The following is a 17,081-nucleotide window of genomic DNA, read 5'->3' on the forward strand; positions in this document are numbered from 1 at the left end:
ACCTTCTCAAAGAACTCAATAAGGTTTGTGAGGCACGACCTACCCTTCACAAAACCGTGCTGACTATCCCTAATCAAATTATTCCTTTCTAGGTGATTATAAATCCTATCTCTTATAATCCTTTCCAATACTTTGCCCACAACAGAAGTAAGGCTCACCGGTCTATAATTACCAGGGTTGTCCCTACTCCCCTTCTTGAACAAGGGGACAACATTTGCTATCCTCCAGTCTTCTGGCACAGTTCCTGTAGACAATGACGACACAAAGATCAAAGCCAAAGGCTCTGCAATCTCCTCTCTAGCCTCCCAGAGAATCCTAGCATAAATCCCATCCGGCCCAGGGGACTTATCTATTTTTACCCTTTCCAGAATTGCGAACACCTCCTCCTTATGAACATCAATCCCATCCAGTCCTACAGCCTGCATCTCAGTACTCCCCTCGACAACACTGTCCCTCTCCAGTGTGAATACCGATGAAAAATATTCATTTAGTGCCTCTCCTATCTCTTCAGACTCCACGCACAACTTCCCACTACTGTCCTTGACTGGCCCTAATCTTACCCTAGTCACTCATTTACTCCTGACATACCTATAGAAAGCTTTAGGGTTTTCCTTGATCCTACCTGCCAAAGACTTCTCATGTCCCCTCCTGGCTCTTTTTAACTCTTTCTTTAGGTCCTTCCTGGCTAACTTGTAACTCTCAAGTGCCCTAACTGAGCCTTCACATCTCATCTTAACATAAGTCTCTTTCTTCCTCTTCACAAGAGATTCAACCTCCTTAGTAAACCTGTCTGCTTCCTCCCTGCCTGACAGGTACATACTTATCAAGGACGCGTAGTAGCTGTTCCTTGAACAAGTTCCACATTACAATTGTGCCCATCCCCTGCAGTTTTGTCAGAGGGATTGAATTTTTTGAGCATGTAACCAAGTCTGTGGATGAGGGTAGTGCGGTTGATGGATTTCATCAAAGTCTTTGACAAAGTCCCACATGGGAGACTATTAAGAAGGCCAATGCACATGGGATACAGGGTGATCTGACAAGGTGGATTCATAATTGGCTTAGCAGTAGGAGACAGAGGGTGGTGACAGACAGCTGCTTTAGTGACTGGAGGCCAGTGACCAGTGGTGTACCACAGTGATCCGCGCTGGACCCCCTATTGTTCATCATTTATATAAATGACACAGATGACTATGTGGGGGGTAGGATCAGTAAGTTTCCCGATGACACAAAGATTGGCCAGATGGTTAACAGTGAGGTTGAGTGTCTTGGGTTACAGGAAGATATAGACGAGATGGTCAAATGGGTGGATAAGTGGCAGAAAGAATTTAACCATGAAAAGTGTGAGGTGATGCACTTTGGAAGGAATAATTTGACAAGGAAGTATATTATAAAAGGTCTGATACCGGGAAGTTCCGAAGAACAAAGGGACCTTGGCATGTTTGTCCATAGATCTCTGAAGGTGGAGGCAGGTTAATAGGGTGGTGAAAAAGGCATAAGGCACATTCGCCTTTATTAACCGGGGTATAGATTACAAAAGCAGAGAGGACATGATGGAGTTGAAAAGAACTTTGGTGAGGCCACAGCTAGAGCACTGTGTGCAGTTCTGGTCGTCACATTATAGGAAGGACGTGAACGCACTGGAGGGGGTGCAGAGGAGATTCACCAGGATGCTGCCTGGGATGGAGCATTTAAGTTATGAAGAGAGGTTGAATAGGCTTGGGTTGTTTTCGTTGGAGCAGAGAAGACTGAGGGGCGATCTGATTTTTTTTCTTTATTCTTTATACATGAATAGGATAGGAATAGAGGGATATGGTCCCCGGAAAGGTAGGGGGTTTTAGTTAAGTCGGGCAGCATGGTCGGGACAGGCTTGGAGGGCCGAAGGGCCTGTTCCTGTTCTGTAATTTTCTTTGTTCTTTATAGAAGATTACGAGGAGCATGGACAGAGTGGATAGGGAGCAGCTGTTTCCTTAGTTGAAGAGTCAGTTACGAGGGGACACAAGTTAAAAGTGAGGGGTGGGAGGTTTAAGGGGGATTTGAGGAAAAATCCTTTTACTCAGAGGGTGGTGATTGTCTGGAATGCATTGCTGGAGGGGTGGTGGAGGCCGGATGCATCGCATCCTTTAAAAAGTACCTGGATGAGTACTTGGCATGCCATAACATTCAAGGTTATGGACCAAGTGCTGGCAAGTGGGATTAGGTGGGCAGGTCAGGGCCTCTCATGCATTGGTGCAGACTCAATGGGCCGAAGGGCCTCTCTGCACTGTAGTATTCTGTGATTCTGTGAAGTTTGTGAGACACAATCTCCCCTTCACAAAACTATGCTGCCTATCGCTAATAAGCCTATTCTCTTCCAGATGTGAGTACATTCTGTCCCTAAGAATCTTCTCCAATGGTATATAAGTAACATGCACCTGGAAACATGCACTTCACTTGGGACTTCAAGCCTTGCATCGTGCACTGTGGCACCTCAGTTTCAGGCTTTGCTACTAGCAACAGAATGCTTTGGGGTGGGTGGGGGACGGGGGTGTTAATCGTCAAGACTCTACCTAACACACCAGTGCTAAGGCAGGGGTGGCTCAGAGTCTGCTGCAGGGTTAGGGTTGCACAGCCAGAGATGGGGTTTGGGACAGGGAAGAATGGAGAAGGTAGGACTTATGCAAGACTGGGGCAAATAGAAACATAGAAACATAGAAACCCTACAGTACAGAAGGAGGCCATTTGGCCCATCGGGTCTGCACCGACCACAATCCCACCCAGGCCCTACCCCCACATATTTTACCCGCTAATCCCGCTAACCTACGCATCTCAGGACACTAAGGGGCAATTTTTAACCTGGCCAATCAACCTAACCCGCACATCTTTGGACTGTGGGAGGAAACCGGAGCACCCGGAGGAAACCCACGCAGACACGAGGAGAATGTGCAAACTCCACACAGACAGTGACCCGAGCCGGGAATCGAACCCGGGACCCTGGAGCTGTGAAGCAACGGTGCTAACCACTGTGCTACCGTGCCGCAGTGTGATGGGGAGGGGGCGGTCAGTGTCCTCTGTACTTGATTGGGAAGAGTGTCTCTAACAGAGTGACATTTGTGACTTGGGGTTAGATCGGGAGGCTGGTAAACTGAAGAAGCACTTCACTTTATATTACTTATCTTGCCAAGATCACCTTGTTTCAGTCTAGGAGCCTAGAATGTTGTATAAAGGCACATAGACATCACGGGGGGAAAGGAGGAGGAGTACTCAAGCCACAGATGGCACACTCAGTCCAGAGAGGCATCTGCAGTCTAAAGATGGGAAATAGGTAGTGAGAGGTATTCGAAGGTCTCATAGCAGGAGGGAATATAATTTGAGGCTTTGTAAATCTTTGTAAATCTTTCCATGTTCCACCCCTCGCCCACTACTATTTCTGTGGCGGGCGGGTAGTAAAATTTCAGCCTGTGTCTTTATTCGCTATTAGAGGTCAAAACACATAGGTTTGTACAGCATTAACGGTGCCCGAACAGGAACCCAATCAATGGTAACTGTAAAGGTTGCTCCAGGTTGGACTCTTAAAGCCTTTAAGCGATTCTGAACAAACCTGATGTTTATACTGAGCAAATAAATGCAGTATAGCGAATCGTAGTTTAAACAGGGTGGTGGTAACCCTATAGCCAGCTACGAGAGAGGCTTAGACCTATCTTCTGGATTGATTTACATTCCTGATACATGAGGCGTAGGGGGAGTAGGAACTAATCTTTCAGCGTAAGCGAGTTCCTGGGCTAAATTGCCTGTCTTCCTTCCATTAATTTAATCTAGAAGCAACAGGGAAAAGGGCAGAAGAGTTAAGAAAGTATCCAAATTAGAAATGGCCCAAATGGGCAGAACATTATAATAAGTTACTGGGTATGGGAGCTGCAGGTCAGAGTGGAATGAGGGATATAAAGCTCCAGATAAGCGCACTTCAAAAGTGAGTAAAGCTATTGCGATAGCTAGTCCGTTAGAAGACTTACACAGTGATAAATCAGAGAAAATGAAGTTAAAGGATGAGTTAGAGAATATGATAGAGAATATGAAGTTATGAGAAGTGAATGAGAAGTTAAGAGAAAAAAATGAGAAGTTACGTGGGAAAGTAGTGGAGCAGGAACAAAAGAATCAGATAAATTTATTATACATGAATTAGTTTCAAACTCAATGTGGGAAAGCATATCAAGAAATTAAACTTGTCAACAGCAATCAAGACGCTGCCAAAAGGGCTGTGACTGAGCTGAGTGAAAAGTGCATGAATTTGCAGGCTGTGTTTAATGTTCTGCCTCAAGTTAGTAAAGGGAATGGAAGCTCCGGCGCTGAACACTTAAAGTGTCAGCAGGAGACTAATAAATTAAAATCTACATTGTTGATAGTTTTTTTTATAGGCATGATGTCTGTTGACTGGGATCCCCCACCTCCCTTTCGGAGGCACCTCAGCACCCTTAGAAGTTGCCCCTGTTCCGATGTATCCTGTGACTTCTAGTCGCAAGGTAGGCAAGGAATTACCAGGAGATGCTGTTGATTGGGAAGAAATGAATGCCTTAAAGAACCCCACCTCCATATGCAGTTCCGAGGGCAGACTTAACTGCGCCCCTCCCCGACCAATGGATAGTCTTGCATAATTAGAAAATGCTATGCCCATGAACCCCATTAAAACAGACCATATGGGGCAAGGAGCAGGAGCTCAAACTCTCACTTATATTGCAAAGAACTTCAAGGGATCCTTTGTAAATTAATTGCCAAGATGCAGAAACTGCATATAGCGGCACGGTAGCACAGTGGTTAGCACTGCTGCTTCACAGCTCCAGGGACCTGGGTTTGATTCCCGGCTTGGGTCACTGTCTGTGCGGAGTTTGCACATTCTCCTCGTGTCTGCGTGGGTTTCCTCCGGGTGCTCCGGTTTCCTCCCACAGCCCAAAGATGTGCGGGTTAGGTTGATTGGCCGTGCTAAAATTGCCCCTTAGTGGCCTGAGATGCATAGGTTAGAGGGATTAGCGGGTAAATATGTAGGGATATGGGGTTAGGGCCTGGGTGGGATTGTGGTCGGTGCAGACTCAATGGGCCAAATGGCCTCTTTCTGCACTGTAGGGTTTCTATATAGATTCACTTCTGTGCAGTAGACATAGTGAGAAACTCAGTTCAGTTACAAAACAGACAACACGTGCTTGGGAAAAGCTAATTAACAGCCTAGGGAAGATTTTTGAATTGTTTCATTCTGAGTGCACAAAAGGAAATATCCACTCCACATCCACCATGTCAAGAACCCTTAGGATCTTAGGTTTCAATCAAGTCGCCGCTTACTTTTCTAAATTCCAGCAGATGCAAGTCTAGCCTGTCTAACCTATCCTCATAAGACAGCCTACCCACTCTAGGTATTAACCTGGTAAATCTTCTCTTAACTGGTTCCAACGAATTTACATCCTTCCTTAAAAAAGGTGACCAATACTGTACAGAGCATTCCAAATGTGGTCTTATTAGTGCCCTGTGCAACTGAAACATAGTAAGAAGTCTCACAACACCAGGTTAAAGTCCAACAGGTTTATCTGGTAGCAAATACCATAAGCTTTCGGAGCGCTGCCCCTTCGTCAGAAGGGGCCTCCTGATCTCCTGATCTTGCAGAATCTTACTAGCTGTTCTGTCTGGAGACAATACACATCTCTTTAACCTGTGTTTAATGTTCCCTCCACCCACATTATCTGTACCTTTAAGAACTGGCTGGCTGTAGAGATTTGCATTCTAATTAGTATTCTGTAACTTGATGTTGTGTCTCTGTGCACTGTTGGAGAACAGATTTTCACTCCATCTGACGAAGGGGCAGCGCTCCGAAAGCTTATGGTATTTGCTACCAAATAAACCTGTTGGACTTTAACCTGGTGTTGTGAGACTTCTTACTGTGCTTACCCCAGTCCAACGCCGGCATCTCCACATCACAACTGAAACATACCCTCCCTACTATTGTGTTCAATCCTCTCACAATAAATTATAACATTCTATTAGCTTACCCAATTACTTGTTGTACCTGCATACTAGCCTCTCACACACTCATCTCCACCCACCCCCCTACATACACAGTCTATCTCCCCTCACACACACACACACACTTACTTCTCTCTCTCACACACACTTACTTCACACACACACACTTACCACACACACAGTAGGACACCCAGATCTCTTTTACACTTCTGCAATCTCTCACCATTTACATAATTTGTCTCTTTTATTCTTTCTGCCAAAATTGACAATTTCATATTTCCCCACATTATACTCTATTTGCCAGATCATTGTCTGGTCATTTAACACACACATATATATATATATATACATATATATACTATCTCCTCTTCACAACTTACTTTCCTACCTATGTTTGTGTCATCAGCAAATTTGGCAACCATCCCTTCAATACCTTCATGCAAGTCATTTGAATGAATTGTAAACAGTTGCAGTTCCAGCAGTGATCCCTGTGGTACACCACTCATTACATTTTGCCAACCTAAAAATGACCCATTTATGCCTACTCTCTGCTTTCTGTCAGTCAGCCAATTTTCTATCTATGCCAGCATATCAACCCCCTATACAAGGGTTTCCCAAACTGAGATCCTTGGAACCCAGGGATTCCATGGATGCCCCCAGGGGGTCTATGGCATGATAGACAAATTTGTAAAAGTTGAAAAATGCTGCAGAGCTGCTTGTCCAATCAGAGGCTGGCTTCTGGAGAAGCATATAGTGGGTGAATATGTGTGTGTGTGTGTGTGTGTGTGTGTGAGTGGGGGCGGGGGGGTGCTGAGTGCATGAGTGAGAGGAGAGTGTTTGAGAGAGGGGATGAGTATGAGAGAGAAGAGGAACATGTGTGTGTGTGGGGGCGGGGGAGGGGGGGTTAATTGCATGAGAGAGAGGAGAGTGAGTGTTTGAGAGAGGGGATGAATATGAGAGAGAAGGGGAACGTATGTGTGTGTGTGTGTGAGGGAGAGAGGACATGTGTGTGAGAGGGGAGCGTTTTTGTGATGCCAGATGTTAAGCTAACTGGCATGCTTTTTCTTGATTTCTGTCTCCTTCCCTTTTAGAATAATGGAATTACATTTGTTGTCTCCCAATCTAATGGGAACTTCTCTAAATCTAGGAAGTTTTGGAAAATTAAAACCAATGTATTAACTATCTCACTAGACACTTCTAAGTCCCTAGGATAAAGTTCAGCTGGACCTGAGCACATGCCAGCCTGTGTCTGCAACAGTTTACTGAGTGCCACTTATAGAATCATAGAAACTCTACAGTACAAAAGAAGGCCGTTCGGCCCATCGAGCCTGCACCAGTAACAATCCCAACCAGGCCCTATTCCTGTAACCCCATGTATTTATCCTGTTAATCCCCCTGACCCTAAGGGGCAATTTAGCATGGCCAATCCACCTAATCTGCACATTTTTGGACTGTGGGAGGAAACCGGAGCACCTGGAGGAAACCCATACAGACACGGGGAGAATGTGCAAACTCCAGACAGACAGTGATCCGAGGCCAGAATTGAACCCGGGTCCCTGGCGCTGTGAGGCAGCAGCGCTAACCACTGCGCCACCGTGCTGACTTTCTCTACTATTTTTTTCCGAGTTCCCCCTCTCTTCCATTTCCTAGTTTAAAGCTGATTCTGGGATGTTACTTGAATCCGCGAAAGCGAAGACAGATGCAAAATACCTGTTCAATTCATCTGTCATCTCCTTCTCTTCCATGATCAATTCTCCGAAAATCACTTTACATCGAACTAGCACTCACTTTAGAACTCGTTTATATTCATAAAAACTCTTATTATCTGTTTTTATGTGCTTGGCTAGCTTTCTCTCCTTTTTAATCTTTTAGACATATTTTGCTGTTCCTTACATTCTGTCCTATATGCATCAGGTACCACCTGTCTTTGCATAATTATATGCTTTTTCTTTAAGTCTGAGACAATCTTTAACCTTTCTAGTTAATCACAGATGGGGGTGGGCCTGTCCCATGGATGACTTCTTATTCGTTGGAATGTATCTATTCTCTACATTCTGAAATACCCCCTTAAATATTTGTCACTGCCTCTCTATTGACCTATCCCTTAAGCTAATTTGCCAGTTCAATTTAGCCAGCTCTGCTTTCATGCCCTCATAAATGTCCTCATTTAAGCTTAAAAACATAAGCCGGGATTTCCACCCCACCTTCTGGCGGCAGAGGTAGCTGGCCATTGGCCGGTGGTGGGATCTTTTGGTCCCCGCCAAAATTTAAGGTGTTTTGTATGGCTCTCCTGCCCTGTCACCCGGGAACCCACCACAGGAGATTGCCTTTCGCAGGACCGGAAGATCCAACTGATGATAAAGGCCCGGAAGTCCTGTCCATTGACTCAGATCCACTCCTTTTGCTCTCAAATTGAATGTAAAATCATGCTAACTAGGGGCGCTTTCACTATGAAATCAGTACTTACTCCCACAATACCAGGTCTGGTTTAGCCAGCTCTCTGATTGGCTCCAGATTAAGCTGTTTTAAGAAATTATCCTGAAAACATTAAATTTTCCTCTTATCTAAGCTACCTTTGTGCAATTGACTTTTCCAGTCACTGGGTAGGATTTTTCTCCCACTGCAGCAGCAGCAGAAGGCAGCACAAGCTTGCTGACAGCGGGATCTTATGGTCCTGCCGTTGTCAACGGGATTTCACATTGAACGCAAACCTTGCCATTAGGAAACCAGGGTTGTATCATAGGTGGAACTATAAGATCTCACCAGCATGAATAGGAGCAAGATTTTGGCATGATGTAATTCCCAAGGTCCAATTATTTCTTCCTTTATCTTCCACCGTACCAGGTGTACTGTTAAGGGGCCTGTACACGATTCCCACAAGTGACTTCTTGCCTTTACCATTTCTCATCTCCGCCCAAACTGTTTCCACATCCTGGTTTCCTGAACTTCCCTCTCTATTGTGCTAATACTATCATTAATTAACACAACCATCCCTCAACCATTTATTCCTTTCCTGTCTTATAAATATCCTTCAAAATTTAGGTCCCAGTCCATGATCTGCAGCCATATAATGGCTATCAAATCATATCTATTTATTTTTATGTTCTCTCAGTTCTTCTGTTTTGTTTCAACTTCTACATGCATTCAGATACAGAGCTTTTAGTTTCATCCTTTTATTCTTTTCATAACCTTACAGCACTTAAAGTGCAGGTCCAGGCATTTTTTAAAGGTCTCTGCCTCCACCACCAACCCGGATAGCGAATTCAAGACACCCACTATCCTCTGCATACAAAAGTTCTTCCTCATGTCCCCCCTACACCTTCTGCCACTTATCTTGACTCTATGTCCCCAAGTTCTAGAATCCTCCACCAAGGGAATCAATTTTATCCTGTCCACTCCATCTTGTCCCCTCATAATTTTGTACACTTCAATTAAGTCACCCCTCAGCCTTCTTTGTTCCAAGGAAAATATCCCTAATTTATTTAATCTCTCTTCATAGCTACACTTTTTTACTCCTGGCAATATTCTTGTAAACATCCTCTGCACTGCCTCCAGAGCAATTACATCCTTCCTGTAATGTGGTGTCGAGAACTACACAAAATACTCCAGTTGTGGCCTCACCAGTGTTTTATACAATGCTAACATTAGAGCGTCATAGAGATTTACAGTATGGAAACAGGCCCTTCAGCCCAACTTGTTCATGCAGCCCTTTTCTTGAACGACTAAGCTAGTCCCAATTGTCCGCATTTGGCCCATATCCCTCTATACCCATCTTATCCACGTAACTGTCTAAATACTTTTTAAAAGATAAAATTGTAGCCGCCTCTACTACTACCTCTGGCAGCTCATTCCAGATACTCACCACCCTTTGTGTGAAAAAATTGTCCCTCTGGACACTTTTGTATCTCTCCCCTCTCACCTTAAACCAATGCCCTCTAGTTTTAGACTCCCCCACCTTTGGGAAAAGATATTGACTATCTAACTGATCTATGCCCCTCATTATTTTATAGACCTTTATAAGATCACCCCTAAGTCTCCTACGCTCCAGGGAAAAAAGTCCCAGTCTATCCAGCCTCTCCTTATAACTCAAACCATCCAGTCCCGGTAGCATCCTACTAAGTCTTTTTTGCACTCTTTCTAGTTTAATAATATCCTTTCTCTAATAGGGTGACCAGAACTGTACACAGTATTCCAAGTGTGGCCTTACCAATGTCTTGGACAATTTCAACAAGACGTCCCAACTCCTATATTCAATGTTCTGATCAATGAAACCAAGCATGCTGAATGCCTTCTTCACCACTCTGTCCACCTGTGACTCCATTTTCAAGGAGCTACGAACCTGTACTCCTACATTTCTTTGTTCTATAACTCTCCCCACGCCCTATCATTAACTGATCTGGTTCGGTCTATCAAAGTGCATCACCTCACATTTATCTAAATTAAACTCCATCTGCCATTCATCAGCCCACTGGCCCAATTGATCAAGATTCCATTGCAATCCTAGATGACATTCTTCACTGTCCACTATGGGAGGAGCTATTCGATAAATGGCAGAACCATAAAGGGTGTAGATACGCAGAGGGACCTGGGTGTGCAAGTCCACAGATCCTTGAAGGTGACGTCACAGGTGGAGAAGGTGGTGAAGAAGGCATATGGCATGCTTGCCTTTATAGGACGGGGCATAGAGTATAAAAGTTGGGGTCTGATGTTACAGATGTATAGAACGTTGGTTCGGCCGCATTTGGAATACTGCGTCCAGTTCTGGTCGCCACACTACCAGAAGGACGTGGAGGCTTTGGAGAGAGTACAGAGGAGGTTTACCAGGATGTTGCCTGGTATAGAGGGGCTTAGTTATGAGGAGAGATTAGGTAAACTGGGGTTGTTCTCCCTGGAAAGACGGAGGATGAGGGGAGACTTAATAGAGGTGTATAAAATTATGAAAGGCATAGATAGGGTGAACGGTGGGAAGCTTTTCCCCAGGTTGGTGGTGACGTTCACGAGGGGTCATAGGTTCAAGGTGAAGGGGGGAGGTTTAACACAGATATCAGACGGACATATTTTACACAGAGCGTGGTGGGGGCCTGGAATGCGCTGCCAGGCAAGGTGGTGGAGGCGGGGACACTGGGAACGTTTAAGACTTATCTAGATAGCCATATGAACGGAGTGGGAATGGAGGGATACAAAAGAATGGTCTAGTTTGGACCAGGGAGCGGCACGGGCTTGGAGGGCCGAAGGGCCTGTTCCTGTGCTGTATTGTTTTTTGTTCTTATGACACCAATCTTGGTGTCATCTGCAAACTTACTAACCATTCCTCCTAAATTCTCATCCGAATCATTAATATCAATGACAAATAACAGTGGAGCCAGCACCGATCCCTGAGGCACGCCGCTGGTCACAGGACTCCAGTTTAATAAAACATAAGAACTAGGAGCAGGAGTAGGCCATCTGGCCCCTCGAGCCTGCTCCGCCATTCAATAAGATCATGGCTGATCTTTTCGTGGACTCAGCTCCACTTACCCGCCCGCTCACCATAACCCTTAATTCCATTACTGTTCAAAAATGTATCTATCCTTGCCTTAAAAATATTCAATGAGGTAGCCTCAACTGCTTCACTGGGCAGGGAATTCCACAGATTCACAACCCTCTGTGTGAAGAAGTTCCTCCTCAACTCAGTCCTAAATCTGCTCCCCATTATTTTGAGGCCATGCCCCCTAGTTCTAGTTTCATCCACCAGTGGAAACAACTTCGCTGCTTCTATCTTATCTATTCCCTTCATAATCTTATATGTTTCTATAAGATCTCCCCTCATTCTTCTGAATTCCAATGAGTATAGCCCCAGTCTACTCAGTCTCTCCTCATAAGCCAACCGTCTCAACTGCTCCATGTGTGCTGAGTTTCTGTAGGAAGTCCGTAGTGTCGCGACAGAAGCTGGGGTTCTTTGTGCAATGGGTTTCAGGATGCCCTCGATGTAGCTGGAGAGGTTCTCACACAGGGTCCCACTGCCTGATACGATGGGACGGCCGGGTGTGTTGGCCTTGTGTATCTTTGGTGGCAGTAGAGATCTCCAATGCGGGGAGTAGGGATGAGAGCACGGAGGCTGATTCATCGCCTGATGAATTCCTCTGTGTCTGCTGCGAGACTAATGGGGTCCATTTTGGTGGTGGGGCAGAAATTGAGCCTTTGGCTGAGAACTTCGATTTCGTCTGGTTGAAGTGTGTAATCCAACAAGTTGACAATGGACCTCCCTGCAGTGGTACTGTTTTCTACTGTGGTACCGGGGGAGGCTTGGTTGCTGTTGGTCGTGATGCCGAGTTTCTCAAGTTTCCTGTTCTTGGTGTGCATGTAGATGGCGTAGTTCCGTTGTCTCGTCTGCTTGGCAGTATTTCGCAGCTGGTCTGCGTCCTGAGCGCAAGTTGAGAATATGGACTCTATCTTGGTTTCCAGGTTGCGGTATCTGCTGTAGAGCTGGTGTATGAGGTGGTTGAGGAGTGTGAGGCAGGTGCGACGGCAACGTGTCTCAGCGTAGTCTGTGTTATAGGTTGACCTGAGTGGGTTTGAGATCTGTAGTCCTTTTGGTATCTTGTCTGCTTTCTTGCATCTTTGTAGAAACTTGATGTCTGTGTCGATATGCACGATCTTCTTAGAGATCCTCTCCACTTGGAGCCGGCGGTTTGCGGTGTTGATGGTAGCCATGATGTGGAGATGCCGGCGTTGGACTGGGGGAAGCACAGTAAGAAGTCTCACAACATCAGGTTAAAGTCCAACAGGTTTATTTGGTAGCACAAGCTTTCGGAGTGTCGCTCCTTCTTCAGGTGAGTGAAGAGCTGTGTTCACAAACAGGGTATACATAGACACAGACTCAATTTACAAGATAATGGTTGGAATGCAAGTCTTTACAGGTAATCAAGTCTTTACAGGTACGGACAATGTGAGTGGAGAGAGGGTTAAGCACAGGTTAAAGAGGTGTGAACTGTCTCCTGCCAGGACAGTTAGTGAGATTTTGCAAGCCCAGGCAAGTCGTGGGGGTTATAGATAGTGTGGCATGAACCCAAGATCCTGGTTGAGGCCGTCCTCATGTGTGCAATGGGACCCTGTGTGAGAACCTCTCCGGCTACGCCGAGGGCATCCTGAAACCGATTGTACAAAGAACCCCCAGCTTCTGTCGTGATACTACGGACTTCCTACAGCAACTCAGCACACATGGAACAGTTGAACCAGGAGCACTCCTAATCACAATGGATGTCTCGGCACTCTACACCAGCATCCCCCACGACGACGGCATTACTGCAACTGCCTCTGTACTCAACACCGACAACTGCCAGTCTCCAGATGTAATTCTGCAACTCATCTGCTTCATCCCGGACCACAACGTCTTCACCTTCAACAACCAGTTCTTCATCCAGACACATGGAACAGCCATGGGGACCAGATCCGCATCTCAATATGCCAAAATCTTCATGCACAGGTTCGAACAAGACCTCTTCGCCGCACAGGAACTTCAACCGACGCTATACACTAGATACATCGATGACATTTTCTTCCTTTGGACTCATGGCGAACAATCACCGAAACAACTATATGATGACATCAACAAGTTTCATCCCACCATCAGGCTCACCATGGATTACTCTCTGGAATCTGTTGCATTCTTGGACACATGCATCTCCATCAAGGATGGTCACCTCAGCACCTCACTGTACTGCAAGCCCACGGATAACCTCACGATGCTCCACTCCTCCAGCTTCCACCCTAAACACGTTAAAGAAGCCATCCCCTACGGACAAGCCCTCCGTATACACAGGATCTGCTCAGATGAGGAGGATCACAACAGACACCTGCAGACGCTGAAAGACGCCCTCATAAGAACAGGATATGGCGCTCGACTCATCGATCGACAGTTCCGACGCGCCACAGCAAAAAACTGCATCAACCTCCTCAGAAGACAAACACGGGACAAAGTGGACAGAGTTCCCTTCATCGTCCAGTACTTCCCCAGAGCGGAGAAGCTATGGCATCTTCTCCGGAGCCTTCAACATGTCATCGATGAAGACGAATATCTCGCCAAGGCTATCCCCACACCCCCACTTCTTGCCTTCAAACAACTGCACATCAAACAGACCATTGTCCGCAGCAAACTACCCAGCCTTCAGGAGAACAATGACCACGACACCACACAACCCTGCCACAGCAACCTCTGCAAGATGTGCCGGATCATGGACACGGATGCCATCATCTCATGTGAGAACACCATCCACCAGGTACATGGTACATACTCTTGCGACTCGGCCAACATTGTATACCTGATACGCTGCACGAAAGGATGTCTCGAGGCGTGGTACATTGGCGAGACCATGCAGACCCTACGACAATGAATGAATGAACACCGCTCAACAATCACCAGGCAGGAGTGTTCTCTTCCTGTCGGGGAACACTTGAGCGGTCACGGGCATTCAGCCTCTGATCTTCGGGTAAGCATTCTCCAAGGCGGCCTTCACGACACACGACAACGCAGATTCGCCGAGCAAAAACTGATAGCCAAGTTCTGCATACATGAGAACGGCCTCAACCGGGATCTTGGGTTCATGTCACACTATCTGTAACCCCCACGACTTGCCTGGGCTTGCAAAATCTCACTAACTGTCCAGGCTGGAGACAATTCACACCTCTTTGACCTGTGCTTAATCCTCTCTCCACTCACATTGTCTGTACCTGTAAAGACTTGATTACCTGTAAAGGCTCACATTCCAACCATTATCTTGTAAATTGAGTCTGTGTCTATGTATAGCCTAGTTGTGAACATAACTCTTCACTCACCTGAAGAAGGAGCGACACTCCAAAAGCTTGTGCTACCAAATTAACCTGTTGGGCTTTAACCTGATGTTGTGAGACTTCTTACTGTGCTTACCCCAGTCCAACGCCGGCATCTCCACATCGTGGAATTGCGGATAGTGAAGAGGATTGTCAGAGGATACAGCAAGATATAGGCCGGTTGGAGACTTAGGCGGAGAAATGGCAGGTGGAGTTTAATCCGGACAAGTGTGAGATAATGCATTTTGGAAGATCCAATGCATGTAGGAATTATACAGTAAATGGTAGCACCCTTCGGAGTATTGACAGGCAGAGAGATCTGGGCGTACATGTCCACCAATCATTGAAAGTGGCAATGCAGGTGGATAAGTCAGGGCACTGAGTATAACAATTGGCAGGTCATGCTGCAGCTGTACAGAACCTTAGTTAGGCCTCATTTAGAATATTGTGCGCAATTCTGGTTGCTAAGTGTAGCAGCCAGAAGGATGTGGATGCTTTGGAGAGGATACATTGCCTCGTCTGGAGGGTATTAGCTATGAGGAGAGGTTGGATAAACTCGGTTTGTTCTCACTGGAACGAAGGAGGCTGAGGGATGACCTGATGACCTGGAGGTCTATAATGGCATGGACAGAGTGGATAGTCAGATACTTTTTCCTAGGGTAGGAAAGTCAAGTACTAGGGGACATAGGTTTAAGGTGCGTGGGGAAAGGTTTAGAGGAGATGTGCGAGGCAAGTTTTTTACACAGAGGGTGGTGAATGTCTGTAACGTGCTGCCCGGGGAGGTGGTGGAAGCAGGTACGATTGCGGCATTTAAGCGGCAACTAGATGAATACATGAATAGGATGGAAATGGAAGGATATGGACTCTGTAAGTGCATACGGTTTTAATTTAGGCAGGCATCATGTTCGGCACAGGGCCGAAGGGCCTGTTCCTATGCTGTACTTTTCTTTGTTCTTTGTTCTAGTCTCCACTGGAATGTCACACATTTTCTTCTAAGATTCTAAGATTTTTCCTACGTTGTTCACTCGAATTATTAGTAAAAGATGATGGTATACTGCTTGTCTGTTTATTGCATGTGCTTTATAAGGTTACGATACCAAAATGTGAACAGATCTTTTAATTATTAATTTTTGTAAATATGAAAAATAGATTCAAGAACCTATATAATTAGCTTGAAAAATGTTAGTGATACACTTAGCAATTTACTAAACTTAGTTCTTGTGACTTTGCTATTTAAGATGGCAGAAATTATCAAATAATTATTAAATAACAAACATTCAAAATGTCCTCAGCAATTAAATGACCTGTAGAGCCACATAGGCCATTGATATCTTATTTAATTCCTTGGAAACCTTAGATGACTTCAGCATTGATAAAGATTTATTACTGAAAATGGCTATTTTAACTTGCTTACAAACTGCAGTGATTGAGAAAACATCTAGAAAAAAATAAAGATGTTGCATTTTGGAATTTTCAATCTTTTACCACCTAAACGGTAGCACAGTGAGGGCGGCACGGTAGCACAGTGGGTAGCACTGATGCTTCACAGCTCTAGGGACCTGGGTTCGATTCCCGGCTTGGGTCACTGTCTGTTTGCACATTCTCCTCGTGTCTGCGTGGGTTTCCTCCGGGTGATCCGGTTTCCTCCCAAAGTCCACAGTCCAAAGATGTGCAGGTTAGGTTGACTGGCTATGCTAAAATTGCCCTGAGTGTCCTGGGATGTGTAGGTTAGAGGGATTAGTGGGTAAAATATGTAGGGATATGGGGGTAGGGTCTGGGTGGGATTGTGGTCAGTGCAGACTCGATGGGCCGAATGGCCTCTTTCTGTGCTGTAGGGTTTCTAAGATTTCTAAAGGGACAGAATTTTTTCGAAGAAAGGATTATATCTAAAAGTTAAGAATTATGATTACGATATTTTCATTTAAACTGCCTGTTTTTGTACGTGCCAGCAAATTGGATGTTAGAAAGTCTGGACATGCAGGAAAATACAGTTGTTGAATACAGTTCATTTTGAAGCACCCTCACATTAAGGAATACATCTCTATAAGTATTCCTTCCACTTGTAACCTTCAGTGCCTTGTTCAAACCATAAACCTTCTTGTGTTTCATGAACACCAAACCAGCACCCTCTTATGGATCATAAGCACCATGCCAGAACTCTCCCATAGATATTATGAACAGCAAACCAGTACCCTCTCATGGTTCGATGTGTACTAATAATTTTGAAATAAAAATCAACAAATGAATAGACCATAATATGTCATAGCATCACGTTGACTGTGATGTGTTGC

At 45.3% G+C, this 17,081-nt stretch overlaps 1 protein-coding gene across 2 annotated transcripts in view; it reads right to left on the reverse strand.

Annotated features, from left to right (window-relative positions):
* Window positions 1-17,081, reverse strand: part of tulp4a (TUB like protein 4a) — a 469,011-nt gene that overhangs the window by 13,808 nt on the left and 438,122 nt on the right. The gene's annotated exons all lie outside the window — the stretch shown is intronic.

Source organism: Mustelus asterias, chromosome 15 (genome assembly GCF_964213995.1).
Source record: "Mustelus asterias chromosome 15, sMusAst1.hap1.1, whole genome shotgun sequence".
NCBI lineage: Eukaryota > Metazoa > Chordata > Chondrichthyes > Carcharhiniformes > Triakidae > Mustelus > Mustelus asterias.